This window comes from Mandrillus leucophaeus, unplaced genomic scaffold, assembly GCF_000951045.1.
Source record: "Mandrillus leucophaeus isolate KB7577 unplaced genomic scaffold, Mleu.le_1.0 Scaffold281, whole genome shotgun sequence".
In the NCBI taxonomy this organism is placed as follows: domain Eukaryota; kingdom Metazoa; phylum Chordata; class Mammalia; order Primates; family Cercopithecidae; genus Mandrillus; species Mandrillus leucophaeus.
Genome location: NW_012102932.1, coordinates 3387466 through 3409473, shown reverse-complemented (window position 1 = coordinate 3409473; position 22008 = coordinate 3387466). Strand labels below are relative to the sequence as shown.

The 22008-nt window shown below is 38.9% G+C and overlaps 1 long non-coding RNA gene across 1 annotated transcript; it reads left to right on the top strand.

Annotated features, from left to right (window-relative positions):
- Positions 1-3412: 3412 nt before the first annotated feature.
- On the top strand, positions 3413-11240 carry LOC105543390. The gene is made up of 3 exons (XR_001006613.1): positions 3413-3492; positions 7840-7966; positions 9893-11240. It is a non-coding gene; the product is annotated as an uncharacterized LOC105543390 (long non-coding RNA).
- Positions 11241-22008: the final 10768 nt, after the last annotated feature.

The window sequence follows — 22008 nt, the reverse complement described above, 5'->3', positions numbered from 1 at the left end:
TAGAGTATTCTGTTTCACAAGTGTACTGTAATTTATTTCATCTGTCTCTTATTTATAAGACTTTAAGATTCTTATAAATTAGGTATGAGACTTTCTATTTCTAGACTTTTGCTACTACAAACCATAATGCAATGAATATCCTTGTAGATACAATTTTGCTCACATATGCACATTAATTGAGAAGTGCTGAGCCAAACTGCCCTTTGTTGAGGTTGTATTGAAATAAATCTTTTAAAACAAATGCATCATTTTCCTAAACTGGAAACACTGGAAATTTAGCGCTATTGCCTAAATCTACAAATAATTCTATATTCACTTTCTTCAAGTTTGTAACAACCATATTTGTGCATGTGGGACTCAGGCCTGCATATGGATTTTTAGGTAATATTTAAAAGATTTTAAAAAGTTAATTTTATTAAGTATTTTCTGAACAACTTATTTTATTGAAAAAAAATCTTGGTCAAATATACACAATTTGATAGTACTTTTTGGGAAATGATTAGAATTGGGATTAACCTTCTGAATATATTTGCCCCATAGTTTTGATGGTTGGCCAATCTCTGGCCTCCTTATCCATTCTTATGTTTATATATATTAGAACTTCCAATAGTTTCTTCAGACTACTGGAATTACTGGACAAAAAATGTTTCTCCCTTTTGAGGAGGCTCAGAATGGCTGTATTGCACACAGTGCTCTTTTGAGGACCCATTCCTGGAAGAAACCAGGCCATCCTGGTCTCAGTATTTGCATGGAAGATGAGCACTGACTTCAAGGCTGAGTGAGGTGAACCAGTGCCCTGAGAAGACGCCTCAATCAGCACCTCTGTGACAGCACTTCCCCAACCTGGTCCTCACTCAGGAAGCCTGAATTCAGGACTCTCAAGAAGAGGGTCAGCAGGAGTGGCAAACTCTCTGGCAACAAAGAGGGTGAACAAGTCGCTGAGCATTGGAGGAGTAACCAATATAGGTCTTCTGCTGAGGAGAGTTCAGGTCATGGGGCTGGTGCTATGGCATCTTATGAACTCTTATGATCTCTGGTCCTTGTGGCTTGGCTGGGCAGCTCATAGGGTGGTCTCCTATTCTCCCATAATATGCTCAATAGGTAAATTAACTTAAGCATAACTATGTTCCTGCAACCTGAAAGGAACTGGCTCAGTACCCTGAAAACAGGAAAACATTTAGTCATTCAACAGACAGCAATTAAGTGCCTGACCCATAAGTGAATAATTCATGTGTGATATACTAACTGCCCCAAGGAGAGTCCAATGACATGATGAGAGTCCACATCTAACTAGATCTCCTTCACAGAAATATTCACTTTGGTACTTGCAAATGTTTTAATGCTTATAATATATTTACAAATTTTCTATTTCTAAGTTCTTCCTGTTACAAATTATACAAAACAAGTAGGTAAAATGGCAGACAATGTCCCTAATCTCATGGAACTTACAATCTTATGAAAATGGGAATAATTTTTTTTTAATTAAGAAAAATTCTAAATAGTGCTAAGTGCTTATAGATAATTAGAAGGTGATAATGAAACAGCAACTGGGTGACTCTCTGAGATTAGGGAATCAGGTAAATCTCTATGAAGAGGTGACACCTAAACTGAGACCCAAATGACAAGAGGGATCCATTTGAGTATTAAGGGAAGTATATTCTAGAAAAAGAGACTGGATATCAGAAAAGCCCTAAGGTAGGAATGTTTACGTTGAAGTAACAGACAGTTGAGTAAAGAGGAAGTTCTTATGACAGAGATTGAAAAACAGACTGGGACTGATTCTGTAGGGCTTTGCATATACCAGTAGGGATATTCTACTTGGTGAGAAGCTATGTGACATTTATAAGCAGAGGCTGATGTGGTATGATTTATGTTTTCACAAGCTCATTCCTCACTCAAAAGTGCATGGAGACCTGGGGAGACAATCACGGGGAGAGCAGGTAGACCAGTTATGAAGCTACCACAATAGTCCAGGTGCAAAATGATGGTGTCTTAGGTGAAGGTGGCTGCAGTGTGGGAAGAGAAACATTTGGGATCTAGGATATGCTTTGTTGGGAGACTCCTTAGGACTTATTGCTGAATTGACTGATGGGAGATGAGTTGTAAATTTTCTGAAAGGATCAAGGGAAAATACACACTAAAGTCTAATTTTTCCTGGACGCTTTAAACCAAAGAATGTCACTTTCTTTTTTATTGAATCACTACGTCCCATTGAGAAACAGGTGTAAACACACTGAACCCATTGTTAAGCAGTATTCTCCTAGACCTGGCTTTCTGAAGCAACAAGGAAAGATTAGAATATGTACAATGCATTTTAGATTAGAAAGCACTTTATCTTATATGCCAGGTATCTGAATATATCTATCCCATGTGCCTTGTATCTCATTGAGTCTCAAATGGTAGATGTGAGAGCGGTAAGGGCAGAGAGTTGGTTCCTATAAGTCTAGGAGAAATATAGGGGCATTTCCATAGCTAAGACAACATGAGTTCTTGTAATAGCCTCTATTTCACCATTGTGTGCCTTACTGGCTTGTCTGTGCCCTCTCATCCTGTGGCCTGTGAGAACTACCTGAAGACAAAGCTCAGGTGCATTTTATTCACCATCAGTATATGTATGCGGTGTTGCTAAATGAGTGAGTGACTGAGTGAATGAGTGAGTGAGTAAATGAATCCTGAGTAGCTAGCTAGTCCTTGGTCAATTCCTTCCTTTGAACAACACAAGTTCTCTAACTTCATCTCTTCTTCTTTGTTTTGAGATTGGCCATTTGCCCCAAATGACTTTTCAGCTATTGGCTCTAGATCTCAGTTTCTGCATGTTCATTCCCAGTCTGAGCCTCCCCTTAATTACTGCACTTTTTCCTGCTTCCATCCTGGTAGATGTCCATATAGGATAGACATGCACATAGGATGTTTGTGAAAAATCCGACATTAAGATAGGAAACATTTGTTCTCAGAAAGTTTTCAGGTTAGACACTCTAAATTCTATTGTTATTAACACATTGGGATGAGGGATGCACCACACTACTTGTGATGCTGTGCAAGACTCTACAAAGTCTCCTTTCAGCTTCAGAGTTGATCAGAAGCCATTAGTACTGTCTATTTGGGGACCCAGATATCATATTTAAACATGCTTCCTGCAGAGCAATTCAGAAAAGAGTATAATGTATCAGTTGAGTACTAAACACTATTTCTATAATGAAAAAGTACAGAGAGTTCCGTTTATGTTTATCCTTTTATTAAAAATTGCTACAACCTGGTCAAAAAGTTCTCTCTGTGTGGCAGGATATCTGCCAAAGAATGAGTCTGTTGAAAGCGCCACACCAAATTCAGCATTAAGGGCCAACCCTGACCACTGCTGAGTCGTGTGAAGAGGCTGACAGTGGCGTGGCCACCACCCAGGATGGAGAGAAAGGCACCGTGAGTTGTTAATGGAAAAATCCAACTTCCTTTTCTTCCAAAGATGATGACTGAAACCAAAGTAGAGCTTTCCCTGTGAGTTTTAAAATATAACTTTCGTTTTTTTCAGAATGGACATATTTACCAGGCTTTAGTATCTTTTTGTGTTTTTATATTCTTTTCTGTATAATAAAAGTCTTTTTAAAAGCTCATGTTTGCTTAGCAATAATTACTTGTTTTTTGTTTTGTTTTGTTTTATGTGAGGGGTTTAGCAGTCACCATATACTGTGCTGCACCTTCCTGGTGGTCTGGGTCTGTGTCTTAGGACCCAGGAGGCCAGGCATATGAACTGAAACTTAGTTAGTACTCAGTAAGTTATAGTAGAATGTCTTAGAGTGATGGCACAACATCATCTCCAATAGAGCCCTGTGACCTACAGTCAAAAAGGACAATGAGGAGCAGGATTTGATTACAACTAAATTTCCCTTTTGAAGCCAAGGCCTTGTATTTGCACAACTCTTGGTTGATTCTAAAGTTCTTCAATTCCAAAGCAGTCATCATTTCCTAACATGTTGCATAGTAGAAATTCATCATTGCCTGTCATTCTAATAATTATCATAAACTTTTCTGCGCTAAATAGCTGGAGTAAGGAAAAGGCCTGGTTTTTCACCACTGGACCATGATCCTCTTTAAATTGTATTTTTTATTTAAAAATATTGACTTCAAAAAGCTGCTCTGATACTTAATATAGCTTTACAATGATAACATTTAAACATATTGCCTGGCTTTGTGAATTCAATTAAGGACTCCTGAGTGCACTTCTGCCTTTGTTAAAAACAAGCAAAAATACACCTGACAAGTCTTTTTTTTCTCTAAGATTCTATTTACCTATTATTGAGACCACAGAAAACCAAGAGCTAGATAGGCTCCCCTGGACACCATGATTACTTAGTTACTCGGTGCAGAGTTACTCTATGTAATTTGGTTGATTTTTCATTTGGTTTTCTTTTGTAAATGACTTTACCACTCTTAAACAATTCCTTTCAAGCCATTTTTCTTCCTTTTAAAAACATGAGTCCAGTGATTCACCCTGCGTAAGATACAGGTTGCAGATGCCCTTCATTTATCATAAAATACAATATATTTCTTTTATCTGGGGGGTGAAGTGCCCTTAAAAACTTTGTAAGCTTTTTTATTTTCCTTAAGAGTGAGACACTTCACGATGTGAAGATACTTGCAAACACAGATCTCAACAGGAAAGAATCACTCATTAACCCGTGAAACAGATAATTGGTACTGAGAAATGCGGCTGCTGTTACTAGAACAGAGATGCCTGTAAATGTAGAAGCAGCTTTGGAACTGGGTAATGGTAGAGGCTACAAGTATTTGGAGAATCAGGCAAGAAAAAGTCTGTATTGCAGTGAAACATTAAGGGTATTTCTGGTGAGGGTTTGGATGAAAAGGAGAATTATAAGGAAATTTGAATTTTCTTAGAGATTACTTAAGTGGTTGTGACCAGAATGTTCATAAAAATATGGGCAGTTAAAGGCCATTCTGATGAAGCCTCAGACAGAAATAAGAAACGAGGTATTGGAAACTGGAGTAAAAGCCATCCTCGTTATTAAGTATCAAAAATCTTGGTAAAATTGTGTGTATGTTTGAAGGCTTTATAGAATGTAGAAAGAACTTAAGAGCAATGACAGAATATCTGGTAGAAAAAATACCTAAGCAGCAAACCATTCAGGCCACTGCATGGCTACTTCTAAACACATACAGTGAAATGTGAGAGGAAAAGAATGATTTAAAGATGGAATGTATAATTAAAAGAGAAGCAGAATGGAAAGATTTGGAAAATTCACAGCCTGGCCATGTAAAGAGTGAAAATACATCTTTAGGAGAGCAAATCAAGAGTGTAGCCAAGCAACTATTTGGTAAGGAGATCACCATAGATACAGGGGAGCCAGGTGCTATTAACCAAGTCAATGAGAGAAGGATGCTGAAGGCACTTCAGAGTTCTTCGAGGCTGCCCTCCTATCACAGGCCCAGAGCTCTAGGAGGGAAGAATGGTTTTAGGGGACAGGCCCAGGGCACTCTTCATGAGCTCTCTCCTCAGAGATTACTCAGTTGTCTGCTCCTCCCTGTATTCCAGTGCAGTTCTCCCTGACTGTCCTAGCCAGGGCTTAAGCAGGCCCAAGTATAGTATAGGCCACTTCGGAGCATGCAAGCAGTAATCCATCCTTGATAGCATCCATATGGTGTTCAGTCTGTAGGTCTGCAGAATGCAAGAGGTTTGGGGGCATGGCTACCTCCACCTAGATTTCAACGGATGTCATGAATAATCTGGGGGCCCCAGGCAGAAACCTGCTGCAAGAGTGGAGTCACCACAAAGAATCCCCACTACTGTGATGCCTAGTGGAGCTTTACGATTGGGACGGCCACTGAGACCCAAGAACTGTAGAGCTGTCAATGTGCAATGTGAGCCTAGGAGAGCTGCAAGCATGAGACTCCAATGCCTGAGAGCCGAGTGGGCTAAGCTCAGCAAAGTCACGGGGGTGGGGTTATGTGAGGCCCTGGGGGCTTAATTCCCACCCCAATATATTCAGGAAGTGGGACATGGAGTCAAAGGACATTATTCTCCAGCTTTAACACTTAATATTGTTTTCCCTGTTGGGCTTTGAACTTACTTGAGACCAGTTACGCCTTTCTTCTTGCCTATCTCTTCCTTTTGGAATGGAAATATCTATCCTACGCCTGTCCTATCACTGTATTTTGAAAGTAGATAACTTGTTTTGATTTCACGGCTCACAGCTGGAGAATATTTGCCTCTAGATGAATCAAGGCTCTAGAACCATGAGCCAAATAAATTTTTTTCTTTATAAATCACCCAGTCTGTGGCATTCTGTTATAGCAGCAGAAAATAGACAGAGACAGTCATTCATAATCCATTTCACTTCCCTAAGTCTTGGGGGGGGTTATTCAATGTCAAATTCTTATTTACCCATAATGACATCAGTGTCTTTGAAAAATTACACTGGAGGATAAGTTACCAACTCTTCCAAATGATTTGTTAGAGATCATTGATCAGCAGTTAGGGTTGCATACTGGACAGGTATCAGCCTGCTCACTTTATCACTTTTTCATGCCATCCTCCTCAGGTCAACCCCCTTCAGGCTTTCCGGCTCACTGAAAACAAAAATGTGTTCGAGGCGTTTCACCAGAGAATCACTTATTCCCAGCATCCTAGTAGATCACCCACTTTAGCCAATCCCTTTAAGCTTCTCTTTTTCTTTTTTCTTTTCCTCTTTGGAATGAGTGCCTACTTATGTAATTGTTATTGGATGTATGTAGATTTCCTGAAAGTGTTTCATGTTTTGAATGAAGAAGAACATTCATGGGGATAATATGTTTTAAAAACCAGGGAAACCTGAAAGATCTGGGAGAAGCCACTTAAACTGGATCCCAATTTGAGAAACTTGAAAATAAGAAAAGAGGGTTACTTTCCTATAGCATGTGGAGGATTGAATTTTCTCAAGGAGAGGATTTTTATGCAATTTCCTTGTGGAAAATGATAGGAGATGTAGATGCTTCTAAGATGCCTTCTGCTTTCCACTTTGGTCTAATTTTTTCCTTTAAGCCTGTACATGCAGTCTTAAGATTATTTTTATGATGAAATTAATAGCTATTTAAACATTTTGAGTTGATTCTTTTCAGATACTATTTATTCTAATTTAGTCCACTTACAGTGGTAAGTCATTATTTCATTGTTTTTTTTAGTTTTAGTTTTGTGTTTCAATGGAGATGTTTTTTAATGAAGAAATTTTAAATGAAAAACTTTAGTCTCTTTTCAAAAGAACAGTATAAATGATTACTCTCTTTGCTAGGATGCATATGGTGGTATGAGTTTGAATTTTAGATTCTTTATCGATGTCAAAGTTTGCGAACATTTTTTTCTATCTGGGCACCACGATGGTATGGCACTCCATCTGTGATTTACTCTACCCAAAGAGGAATGAAGTGTAGTTAACAAGAATCAAACTAATGGAAAACAGGATTTTGGTGTTGCTGGCACATGTAGAAAAAGGTGGAGTCTAAGAAAATATTTCTCCAGCCAAGACAGTATTGAAGAAACTCATTATTTTCCATCTGCTTGTTCCTTGTTCCCAGTGTGAAGTGAAAGCAAAGTTTTAAAATCTTTTCTCCTCTGCAAGAAAATATATTTCAGAAAATCCCTATCTCAAAAATGAAGCAATTAAGAACTGTCTGGCTGTGAGGATCTGGCCTCAGCTTGACTTAAAGCAACAACTTCAGTTATGTATCAAGATGTGCTTGAGAATGAACCTGCTCTTCTCAGCCAAAGTGCTGAGTGACTCAATGTTTGTAATAAATAAATAAATAAACAACAAACAGGTTGTCATGAAATATCCTTTGTAATTATAAACACAGGAAACTTTCTGAGATGCAAGTGGGTGTTAAATGGTTCAGCAAAGCTAAGCTGGAGCAGTTGGTGTGCTTTGAAATGAGGCAACGTTGGAAAAATGAAATCTACCTAAGATCACTATGTGTTTCAAAGGTTTGACTTTTTAAAAAATTTCTTCAGTTTTCTATTTTGAAAAATACAAAGAGGTTTGAATTTGTTTTTATATAAGCAGCATGTATAGGCTACCATCTAATATTTGGCAACTTTAAAATTTTTTGAGCAAAAACAGCTGTTTAGGAGTTTAACCTTTACTTAAGAAAAGATACATGAAAGTTATTATGTGTATGTTCCTGCATGGTAAGTAGGAAATTTCTCATTGTTAGTTCAATTTACTTAATTAGGTATTTACTCATTGGCTATTATGTGCCTAGTGTCAGGCTACGTAATATTTTAAAAATTAGCATTATATATGTTGCCGTATCTACATTTTCTGGGGAGTAAAATTTTGAAAATCACTTGATGTGGAAACCCCTTAAAAAGAACTAGATTGCAGCATGTATTCAAATTCAGAATTGATTTTGATCAAGCACTAAAATGTGATACAGACCAAACAATAGGAATTTTCAGGAATGAGAATGGCTGTGCTGTCAAAAAAGATAAGCAATATGGATGATTTATTAACATTTATGGCCTCTTAAATTTATTGAATTTTGGAAGGCAAAGATTGTTAAAGCAGAGATAGTTCACATCAGAGAAGAGCTACCAGTGAATTCACAAATTATACTCGGATTATTCTGTTTGAAAGAATATATATGTGATGCATTTGTCATTAGTAAAGTTAATTAATCAGTTAATGTCTTGAATTAGTAGTAGATTAATCCTTTCTTGATATGCATGATGTATTAGCCTATTTTCACACTGCTAATAAAGGCATACCCGAGACTGGGCAATTTACTAAAGAAAGGTTTAATTGGACTTACAGTTCTACATGGCTGGGGAGGACTCTCAATCATAGCGGAAGGCAAGGAGGAGCAAATCACATCTTATGTGGATGGCAGCAAGGAAAGAGAGAGGAGCTTGTGCAGGGAAACACTCCTTTTTAAAACTATCAGATCTCATGAGGCTGATTCACTATCACGAGAACAGCATGGGAAAGACTTGCCCCATGATTCAATTACTTCTCACTGGGTCCCTCCCACAACATGTGAAAATTCAAGATGAGATCTGGGTCAGGATACAGCCAAACCATACCACATGTTATCCTAGTTGTTGCCATAGTCAGTAAGCAACTGTTCTCACTCAGGGCTGTTAGCATATAAAAGGTGATATTAGATAGTATTTTTCTACACTTGCTCTCTCTATACTTCTGGCAGAATTACCTTTGTGGGGTCCAGTGTAAAATGAATATAGGGTCATCTTGTTCAAAAATTATTATGAATTTGAAGAGCACTAAACCAAGTATGAGGTTCTTCTAAGGAAGAAACCTTTTGTAACTGCATAAATCTCACAAGTCCCATGAATCTAGTTCTGTCAATGAGGATAGTCAAATTAGTATTAATGAATGGTGTTTATTTAAGGCAATCTTTAAATCCAGGCACAATCTACTAATGTGCTTATCATAGATGAGTAACCAGTTAATGATCACTAATCATGATAGATATAGACATTTGTATATATATACATTTGTAGAATATTTATTTAGCATTGTATTTGCACAGACACATATATGATTGAAATACGTAAAGCAGACTTCTGAAAATTTCTAGTATGGTAGCCTTTGCCAGATTAACTAGAAAAAGATCACTTGTCACAATCCACAAATCCTATTATAGAATCATCCAACAAATATTCTCTGAGTGGCTAGTCCATACCAGATATTATTCATGGTGTAAAGATATAGCAGAGAACAAAATAAACAGAGTACTTGCTCCTAGAGAGTCTTCATACTACTGAATTTCTGAAATTTTGACCGATTTGCCCAGGCTTTAGTTTGTGTTTTTGTTTTTTTCCCTGAAACCCCTGGCTTCCTCGCTTTATTAAGAACAGAAGAAAGACTTAGCTATTCTTGTCACTGTTTAGAACTGAGTAGAACCAGAACTCTTCAGAAAAGAATGTGCTAAAAGTTTGTCCTTGAGACGTTTCCAAGCCAAGACAGTCCTAGGAGCACTTCCCATTGAGACTGAAAGGCTCATCCACTTACAGTGATTCATGGGAAAAGAGGACAGCACCCTCATCTTTGGTCCAAGAACACAATCCTGAGTGACACAGGATTGCCCTGAAAGTCAACAGCATCCATCTTACAAAAATCAACAACACTTGCTTTTCAACCTTCCAAAGAATTTACTGGTCTGGTTTGGCCTTTTGGTGCCACATTCCATTCCAGAACCCCAGCTAAAATGTTCTCAAGGGCTGACCAGAGATTCCTCCTCCTTTCTCTGGGCTGGTACAACTTGACCGCTGCTTGACATCAAGGTCAACTGGAGACTGGGAACAGTTATGTAACTGCGTTGTAAATTGAATTAGAGCTGTACATGAGCCCAGACCAAGTAACCAGTGCAGCTCCAGGCAAGAGCAGCAACATGTCCCCCAGAGACAGCACTGTAGGAACAGCTTACTGGGGAATGGAAAAAGGGTATCACAGGGTAAAAAAGAAACCATCTCTCTTGAGTCCCTCTAAAGTCTGGGCAGTTGGCTGCCCCATCTCATGTGGAGTAAGAGGGGGGCATTAAGTGCAGAGAGAGCTGGCGTCAGTATGGCAGCAACCACTGAGGAAAAATCAGCACACAGAGTGTACACAAAGAGAATGAGAAAAAAATATTTGTAACATCAGAACAGATACCACCCATATGAGAGAAATAAGAAGGCTCACACATGGAGAGGAAAAAGGCCTCTGGCAGTAGTCTGTGGACTGTAGAATGAGCAAGAGAGGCAAGACCATCCTCCTACCAGTGACTGGTCATTCTGGAGAGGATACATGTGCACAGATCTGGAAAGCCAGGGCTGAAAAGCCTTTTGACACCTTTGGTGACCTAGGACATAGTCCCCCAATGTAAGACATCATGCTAGATAGAGGGGAACATAGTACGTTTTCTTCAAAGGCAAATGAATATAACTTGAGATAACTTTTGAAAAGAAAAAAGGTACTGGGACCATGGCATGACCTTGATCTGTGCTATCGTGACCGCCTGCAGAAGCAGATGAGGAGAGGCAGAACAATGTAAAGCTGAAAACTTGGAGTCACCAAACCATAGATAGCTTCATCTCTTACCAAGTGCTTAATGTGTGGCTAGGTTCTTAAATCCTCTACAAGTTCCAGCTTCCTCATTTGTAAAAAAGGAGCAAATTAAGATTGGGTGAGTTAATAGATGTAAAAGTACTTAGTACAGTACTTTACAAATAGTAAGTGCCCAATAAATGTTAACTGTTATTATTATGTATTCTGCCCTTCACGACGTTAGACCCTGGGATACAGTGGTGACAGGCAAGGCTGCTGCTCTTGTGGCTCTTACATGAAACAAGGGAACAGGGAAATAAAATCAATGCAGACTATGAAAAGTGCTAAAGAATAAATAAATAGAGTAATATAATAGAAAGAAAATGCCTCTCTGAGGAGGTGACAGTTAAGCTGAGACTTGAGCAATCATCAGGGGACAGGGTTCCCAGAAGAGAAAAAAATAAGTGCAAAGACCCTGTAACAAAAAGAGATTTTACTGTGTCCAAAAATGAAAACGAACCCTAAAGTGGTTTGAGAATAGTAACATGGGCTTTGGTTAGGCTGGAGCTAGGGCTCACCTAGTAGAGTACAGAAAGGCAACACCCCATCACCTGCACATCTATTTTCATCCATTACTTTACATTGCCTCTGAAGAACATGCTGAATTAAAGCCTGTTAACCCTTGGGATACAGTCATCAAATGTACCAGATATGTTGAGACAACCCCAACAGAGGGGATAAATCTTTAAAAAGTAAATTGATGCATTTCAGCATTTCTTACAATTGCCAAAATATGGAAGCGACCTAAGTGTCCATTAGGAGATGTATGGATAAAGAAAATGTGGTGTAGACACAGTGGAATACTGTACAACCTTAAAAGGAAGGAAATTCTGTAATTTGTAACAATAGGGATGGAACTGGAAGACAGTGTGCTAAATAAAGTAAGCCAGGCACAGAAAGACAAATATTGCATGATCTCATAAGTAGACTCTAAAAAAGTCAAATTCATAGAAGCAGAGAGCAGAAAAGTGGTCACCAGATGCTACAAAGTTGGAGGAAAGGGAGGGAAAAGGAAAGGTGTTGATCAAAGAGAACAGTTTCAGTTAAACTGGAGAAGTGATCTATTGCAACTGTATGGTGACCATAGTTAATAATATGTTGTACATTTCAAAATTACTAAAAGAATAGATTTTTAACATTTCTTACCACAAAAAAAATGGTAAGTTGGTGAAGTGATGATAAAGTGTTAACTGGTCTGATGGAATCTTTCCACAATGGATACATAGATAAAACCATTGCATTGTACTCCATAAAGAGACACAACCATTATTTGTCAATTAAAAATAAATTTAGAAAAATGACTGCACTAAAAAAAAATAAATAAATCTAAACCAGAAGCAAGCCTGAGAATTGTAGGTGAGTAAAGGGTCTAAATTAAATGTGGTGGAGGATATCATAGACATCCTGACTTTGGCATCCTATCATTGTGTTTGCTCACCTAGAAAAAAAAGTAAGTATATCTATTGAAGTATATCATGGCATTAAATACTATGGCACATTGGGATCAGGCATCCTTGCTGGGGTTCCTTCTTCAATACCTAGCTAAGCTTAAAACTGGAGTGTCCCCTACTCACTTTATAAGGGCAGTGGCAAGATCTCCTGTCCTGAGGCACAGCTATCATGCTCCAGTTCCATCATATTGGGCACCATTAATTTGCAACTGTGTAAAAGCAGGCTGTCACAATGAAAATATAGCTTTAAGAATAAAGTTTTAACTTCAGAGATTCCAATATATTGAAATAGCTGGCCAGCATTGGCAAGAAATGGAAATCACTGGCCTAGGCACATATGTGTGTATGCCCATAGATTCCTGGAAATAGTGAAAGAGGGATCTGTAAGACTGGTCTTCTCACTGTTAAACAGGTGGGAGTCTAGATCTAATAGACACGTTTGTGTATTAATGTTAAAGGGCAATGGGACAATTTAAAATATATCTGTATATTCATACTTGAACTAAGAATCATTAGATGAATAAAAACTATAGGCCATCTAATATCCCTTTGAAGTCAAAGTGATTTTCTAATCCCAGTTTCAGTTTTTCTTATTGGACTTCCTAGAAAGTGATAATGAAAGAAGAAAGACTGGTATTTTTAAAGTAGACCACAAGCACGGGAGCTGAACTCTCAACGTTCTGAGTTATACAGAGATGACCAGAATCGGTTGTTTTAGACCATTTTCACACTGCTGATAAAGACATACCCGAGACTGGGAAGAAAAAGAAGTTTAATTGGACTTACAGTTCCACATGGTTGGGGAGGCCTCAGAATCACGCGGGAGGCAAAAGGTACTTCTTACATGGTGGCAGCAAGAGAAAATGAGAAGGATGCAAAAGCAGAAACCCGATAAACCCATGAGATATCATGACACTTATTCACTATCACAAGAAAAACACGGGAAAGACCGGCCCCATGATTCAATTACCTCCCCCTCCGTCCCTCCCACAACATGTGGGAATTCTGGGAGATACAATTCAAGTTGAGATTTGGGTGGGGACACAGCCAAACCATATCGTTGGTATTTACTTTACTTCTCATAGAAACTCTTCCAACCCTCCACCCACTCCTATACTTGTTTTCTGGGCACCAAATCTGAAAGCAATTTAACCTATGAGACGGATATTTCTATTGCCCTTGTTTTTAAAGTTGCTTCTCTAGGCATCATTTACCACTTACCCTTGGCCCCCAGACCTCAGTGAGTATGCTTCCCTCATAAACAAGCATACACATAGATGGTTATTAGGTTAGATTATTAAATTTTTGAGAGCTGAAGTCGCTTAATTCAAGTGTCAAGTTATGTTTGCGGAATGGATGTATTTATTTCACATTCTATATTATATTTACAAATCCCTTTCATTATCTTTTTTTTTTTTACCTTCTCAAATACCGCATAAGACAAGAAGACAAGCAAGTGTTATTATCCTTGTTTAATAGATGAATAAAATTTGCCTCAGAGAGGCTAAGGAACATACTAAAAATCTCACTAGTAGGAAATGGCAGAGCCGGAATTGAATCCAAATTTTTGGTTGCAAAATTCTCTGTTTTTTTCCATGGGGTTCAGACGCTTGTCACCTACTCAATGAAAATGACCACCACAATTCACCTAGAAGTAGCCTGGGCTGCTCATCACAAACACCATTCAAAGATATTTGCATTTTGTTCTTGACCCCTCACCTTCTTGCTCCTTTCCAAAACAACATCACACTGGCCGCTAGACAAAACATAACAAAGATAGCTCAGAGCTAAAAATAAGGAGATTTAGGTTTTTCTACAGTGTCTTCATATGCCAGAACTCATCCAGCACAGGATGTGTCATTACTCCCAGAGGAGCTTACAGTCTAATCTTCTCATTGTGTAGGGACCGGATAAAGCAACTCCTTCTTTGGCTGCCTGAAACACTGACCAGGTCAGTGATAGGCTCTCCAGAAATAGACTGCAGTCCAAGTGAGCCACACCAATCTGAGTGTGTTTTCTCATCTGTGAATTCATCTGGTCCTAAATTGAACTGAATCAATGAATGTATAACCATGTCTTACATTTCTTTACTGTTCCCATGTGATGGATAATTTTTTTATGTTACATTGACTGGACTAGAGATTTCCCAGGTATTTGGATAAAGATTTTTCTGGGTGTGTCTATGAGGGTGTTTGAGAGCTAGGAAACAGGTTTTCTCCTGCCTTCAGACTTGAACTCAGACTGAAACCATTGGCTCTTCTGTTTTGCAGGCCTTCAGACTCAGACTGGAACTGCACCATTGGCTCTCCTGGGTGGGTCTCCAGCTAGCTGACCACAGATCTTGAGACTTCTCAGCCTTCATAATCATGGAAGCCAATTCCTTATAATAATACATATATTTTCCTAGTCTGTGGACTTTTCCCAGCTCCAGACCGACAACCTTCTATCAGTTCCAGGATGCTCCATCAATGCCCTGTCTAGACCCTACAGATTTTGACCCTGAAGTAAAGTAGGAAAGGCTATGGAGACATGTTAAATGTTGCACTACCATCTGAAGCCTTTTCTTCTTTAAATTTCTCAACAGAAGTTGAATGCACACACGGAGCTTAATTGGACATCAACTTTTCTCCTCTTCTGTGGGATCCTGTCAGTGCTTTAAGCAATGAGAAGGCAGGTCATTTCCAAGTTTGTGTGGTAAATCTGGGGGGAAGTGGGAGAAAAGAAAGAAAGCCTGAGCCTTATAGGGTGTGATTTCATTCTAGACATGCTTATGTTGCTTTTTATAAGATTATCCATTTGACTAGATTTCTTTCCTGCTGACAAAAGAGGCAATTTCTACATATAAAATAAATCTGATTAAAACCCTTTCTCTGTTCCTGTCAAGGTAATAGAGGCAGACCCCAGGAACAGAGTATATTTGGATTCTGAGCGTGTGTAAATGATTGTTTATGTGATATCTGGTACCAAGACCCACAGAAGGCTCCTGTACTGCCCTGTAAAAATAACGGGAATGGAAAGCTTTTCCTTAGGCATAAAAAGTTCATTTTATTTCCTATTCTCTTTCACAGTGGTAACTATCACTTTGTAATTTTCCTGGTATTTTGTTGGCAGCCAAAAATGACACAAGTAATATTCCTTGCTTACAATATGCAGTTCCGATTCATTTTGCTTAGCTCCAGTTGCCTCCTATAATAAAGGTGGCAGTGCTAGACCTTAAGCAGAGGTCTAAACTAAAGCAATTTTTTAAGCCAGTTTTTAATCAGAAAGGCAGAACAAGTTCAAATCCTTTCCATTCCTTTATCCTAGTAGAGTCTTTAGAACACACCAAATAGCAAGAAATGAATACAGCTTTAGTAATTATCATTGATAACTCTTCTCAGCCTCCAACTGAGTGAACAGCCTCTTTCAGGCCAGTCAAGAACCATTCTGTGTAATCCTATCTGCATGTTATCTTGACAGTGGGAGATCACGAGTCATAGACACAGGCCAAGGTGTTGGGCCTGAGCTAACCAAGTGCGTTGCGAATGGAGGCAGTCTCCCAGGATCTGGGACAGGTGTGAGGAGCCACCAGGAGGCAGGGACCATCAAGGGGATGGTTTAGTCAAAGCATTACTTCAGAAATCCAGGCAGACACAGAGGTCTGGGTATTTACAGACACCACTTGTCAAGAGAAGTGGCAGCCTTGAAACCAGAAGGCACAAACGCTGAAAACTAAGGTGGTTCAGGCTGCTAACAGTCTTATTAGGCAGTCACACATCAGAGGATTCATGGTAGACAACAGAGCACCACAAAGGCCCCATGAGCGGGGCATGGCTTCTATGCTAGAATCCACTTCTATGCAGACAAAGGATTAGCATGTGCTTCCTCTCTTAAACAAAGAAATCCATGTGTGGCTTGCCCAGGGCCTTCAGATGCAAACAAGCAACTTAGATGACCAAAAAGGGATATGACACTGGGTGGGGATATACATTCCTGAAAATGTAAAACATTAATTTGTGCCTTCTTTACTTAAAGCAGTTAGTGAGTAACTAAGTTATGGAGAAGCTTAGACACGAAAATGCTCTGGCTTGCTTTGAATGTGGCCATTTTCACAGGTGAGAAAGCTGGGACCCAGAAAAATGCACTGATTTACCCAAGGAAGCAGAGCCAGGAACAGAACACAAGGCTTCTAATCTACTGATCATTGCACTGTGTGACACTATGTAAGACGCAGAACCAGCTAAATTCATCTTGTCAACTCGGAATCCTTTAGTATCTGTGTCCAGAGGAGGATTTGCCTACACTCCAAGGGCTTTGGGTTTGTCTGGGAAGGGCTTATTTTTCACTTGCTTTCTTAGGTAGGAAATCAGGGTGGGAGATCTCAGTGATCATCAATACCTTCACTTCTGTGGATTTGGACTTCTTTTAATGCACTAATGAGCCCAGCATGAAGCCTGGCCACAGAGATCCTGAGAACTGTTCAAGAGAGTTTGAGCTTCAGATGTCATGGGTGCTCCCTGTTCTAGAGATAATGGTGTAAAGTGACACAGACACAGCATGTGCTGGCTGGAGGACAGATAAAAATAACAAATAAAGAGTCTTAATTGAGTACAGTGATTCAATTTTGCAAGACAGGCAGCAGCTAAAGAGATCTATTGGCACTTTATAGGTAATGTCGAGTGATAAAATAATAGTGATGATGATGCAGAGAAGGAAGAGTGGCAAAAATTGCATTCTCTGTGTCTTGCACAGTACTTACCCCATAATTAATATAAATTATGCATCTTAGCCCACAGTACTTAGATGCATAATTAATACTATGGAATTGGATAAACTGAATTGATGACCATGACCCATGATCCATAATCATGACCCATGACCATGTCAGGGATGGTGCAAGATTAGTGTGAATTCTGTTTCAGTAGGTGAGGACTAGCACACACTGGAGATAAACTGTGGTTTGGCACTCTTCCATTTTTACCTTGCTCATTTTTTAAGGCAGGCAGTTTGTACCTCATTGATTTTCACTGCTCATCAAGTCCTATTAGCCTATTCATTAGTGATGGCTTCATTCCCTTCCCACAGTCTGTCTCCTGAATGATACTTCCTTGTGTTAAGGCTGTACTTAGCACTAGCCATGATTGTTGGGTATCAACAGAATGTGGCATGACCAGCAGGGTCTGCTGGCTGGCAAGTAGCACCCTTCTCCATCACATTGGTACCCACAGAAAGAAGGTGGCAATTTCCATTACAAGGAACATCAGGTTGTCAACTGATATTATAGTTCCAGTCTTTCTCTCTCTTTCTGTCTGCCACCCACACACCTTCACACTCACTTGTCTAAATATAAATATGAACACATTATCATAACCCCAAGCCTGTTCTTGCAGCTAAATTTATTTTGTCACTGGAACCACAGTTCGCTTATCAGCCAAACTAGAGGCCCACAGTCATCTCTCTTTGTTTTGCTGTTCTCCACATCTGATCAGGCACCAAGCTCCAACGGTGCTTCCTTAGACACTACTCTTGAGTCCTCCCCTTCTCTGTTTTTGCACTCCTATTGCTCTAGTATAGTTACAATATTATACTATCATCTTTCACCTGGACTTAAAGACTCCATATAGTTCCGTCTTTCTAATTCCTCTTCCCCAGTGCAAAGTGAGGATGCAGAATACCTGTGGAAAGGCTAAGGGAAGACAGACTCCAGGCATGAGAGAGAGAGGAATACCAGCAAATATGTATGGAGAACATTTATTGAACACTTACCACGTGTCAGCACACTGATTTACTAATATTTACATTTATTTTACTTAATTCTCACAAAAACCTGAACATACGTACCATAATTATCTCCATTTTATGGATAAGAGACCTGAGGCTAAGAAATTTTAAGTGACGTATAAGATCATATATAAGGAAGTGGCAGAGCCGGACTCAAACCAGGGGTCCAGTTTGTCTAACTCTTAGGTCCATGTCATTGTCAGCACCACATTGTACCTTTCTAGTTGCTCGAGACCAGAGGTTATCATCTAACGGGTTTGTTAAAACACGGATTACTGGACACAACCCCCCAGAGTCTCTGATTCAAGTCTGGGATGAGGCCTGAGGACCTGAGAAGTTGCATGTTTAACAAAGTCCCAGGAGATGTTGATGCTGCTGAACCAGTGACCACACACGAAAGCCTTTGCTCCAGTCTTTGGCATTTAGTTTTGGCACTTTCTCCTCAGGCACGGCACAAGTGGTTCAAACCTCGGACTTAGGTATCAGACCAGTTTGAGTCCTGGATCTGCTACTCAATAGCTCTGTGTCTGTGGGCCACTTTCTTTAACCTCACGAAGCCTCAGCTACGCCTTCTACAAAATGGGGATAGAACCTACCTTGCCAAGATGTTTGAGGACTGGGAATCATGAATATAAAACTCAGAGCTCTGTGACTTGCACAGATTTGAACTTAATAAATGTTAGCTGTTTAGGAATTTACAAGTATATGAATTTTATTTTTTTATTTCATTTAACTTTTATTTCTGTTCATTTATCTCTGCGTTTTTTGTTTCTCTCACTGCCTCAGATGCTTTGCATTTGATATTCCTTATATTTGGAATTTTGTTCTCCAGACCTTTGCATAGCTCACTTCTTCTCACCACTCAGGTTTCAACTGAAATGTACCAGTTGAGGAAGTCTTTGAGCCTTGATGAGGGCACCCATCTCCTATCCACTACCCACAGCACTTTCTCATTGTGTGTTCAGTGGGTGGATTTTTACATTGTGATCCAATTTCTGGAGTAGTAATAGACCTTTTCGGGTTTTCTACTTATTCTACAATCAATTTTATGTTTTGGTTTTATAGAAAATTGTCTATTTTATCTGTTTTCAAATTTACTGTCACAAATTCATTCGGTGACATTAACTTCTTTTTATTCTCTACTGTATCAGTGTTGTACCCCTTTCACTTTCTAATATTCTTTGCACCTTCTTTCCATTTTTGTTGATCATTCTTGCCAAGGTTTGTCTATTTAATTAGGCCTCAAAATAACCCGCTTTCTGGTATGCTTGAATCTCCTTATTATATCCTTGTTTTTACTTATTTCTATAGTTTATTTCCTTTCTTTCTTCTTTCTGTTTTCTTCCCCCTGACTTATTAAGTTGTATACTTAGGTGTTTAATTATTGATGTTTTCCCATTTATTCTATGAACATTTAAAACTGTCAATGTTTTTTAAATCTCAGTCATGGTGGCATGTTTCTTATGTGACTTTCAATACGTTTGACCTACTTGAGCAACTAAAACCTGTCAGAATTCAGAAGGCCCTCAGTTCAGACTCAGCAGAGGATTTTCTTTGGCTTTGGCCAGGTGCCCAGGCACTGCCAGACTGGGACTACTGTTAATTTCTTGGTTTAGGGTTTCCCAGCTCATGCAGGTGGTATAAATTTAAACCTCAAACCCACACAAGGGCAGGGCTGTGGTGATGAATTCTCAAGAGAGACCATTATTTTTTCCTTTCTCCTGGATTTAAAACAACGAGTTCTCTCGTCATCTCCTTAAAGGCAGTTTCACGGAGATGGTAGCACTTCAGGGCCCTGAATTTATGGGACTTGCCCCTTCTCACGCTTTTCCTTGCACAGGCTCCATCTTTGCCTCCTCTCCTGGGTGTTGCCATTACAATTCCGTATTGGTAGATGGTCTCAGGGAGATTCAGTGCAAAGTATTATTCTAAATAATTGTTTAGTTTTTATCTTTGGATTTTTAGAATCGTCCTTACTTTCTTGCTAGTTTGACTGTGCATTCAAAAAAAAACCTCTATTCTCTCTGAATTGTGTATTGGGATAGTACAAGAGAGCTTATTTTGAGACTAGTCTGCCATCTTACCAGAAATTGAAGTGACTCTTGTGACTCTTTAGCACATCACTGTCCTTTATCTCCTCTATAGCGCTCACTAACGCCTGAATTTATTTTACTTATTTATGAGTTCATTTTCTGTTCCTCTGTTGCCAAATTAAAAGTAAATAAACTGATGACAGGGTCTCCATTCTGTACACTGGCATAGCCTCAATATCTAGAAAAGTTGGCATGAAGTAAGACTCAATCAAAATTTGTTGGTTGACCGATTGACAAATAAATCACGAAGTATACATATGTGGACTATATGCTATGTGAACTTCAAAAATAACTATTTATAAATGATCTCTGACACAATAAGGTAGAAAGTCAGGTTATTTAATAGCATGTATAACATAACCTCTATTATAAAACACATGTATGCATATGTGTGTTTATGTTTGTATTTAAAACTATCTGGATGAATATACACAGAATATTAACTGTTTATCTCTGGTTAGTGAGATTTTTCATAATTTTTCTTTCATTCTACTTCATACTGAACACATATTAGTATTTTTTTAAAAAATCAGAGGAGGGAAAAAACATCTTATAAAGATCTGGGATATTTGCTACCTTAATTTCAAGGTGAATATTACAGATAAAGTTTCATTTTGTCTTTCTTCCTAAGGACTCAGTCATAAGTTACATGTGTTTGTTTCTACTTTTCTTGGAAGTAAAAATAAGCCATTTTCAGGCTTCATCTCTACTATTATTCTGCTCAGTATAGGATTTTTTTTAGAAGCAACATTAATATATGTTAATTTATCACTACAGACACCAGGATTATGCAAGGATCAGCTAGAACCTCTATTCTAGATTTGATACCTTTAGCAACTTTAGTTTTGTTACTTTGATGTAAGGAAAGAAAGGACACCAAAATATGTCCCACACTGGCCTGGGGAGAGGAAAGGAGTGTTAGAGATCCTTATTCTCCTCTACCACTACAGTTTTTGTCAGCATAAATTTGGACTATGTTATATTTTTATGCTAGGTGTCACCTATTCTTGCTTAAGGAATAGTCAGCAAGTTTATTAATTAATCCTCTTCCTTCTCAGCTGCCTGCCATTTATATCAATGATAAAGTCAGGAGCTGAGGACACAAAGGTGAGTAACAATCAAACCCTGCCCTTGCATCCCACGGAGATGTCAAAGAACATAATAAGGATATCGTGTCATAAGTGTTATGTATGAAATACTTTTGAAATTCAGAAAAAGCTCTCGTTGGATGAAGAAGAAGCAATCATCTGCCTCCTGTTTTTTTTTCAGCCTTGTTCATTACACTTGCCTCTTTTGCTCTAGCAACACTATTTCTCAGTTTCCACAAACTACAGGCCAGGATTTTTGCTCATATTCATACTGCATCCTCTACCTGGAGTTTCCCTTGTTTCATTTTCCAGGCAAATTCCCACTTATCCTTCACAATTTGCATCAGGAAACTTTCTTTTTTTTCTTTTCTTTTCTTTCTTTCTCTCTCTTTCTTTCCTTTCTTCTTTTCTTCCTCTCCTTCCCCTTCGCCTTTCCCTTTCCCTTCCCCTTCCCCTTCCCTTCCCTTCCCTTCTCCTTCCTTCCCCCCTTCCTTCCTTCCTTCCTTCCTTCCTTCCTTCCTTCCTTCCT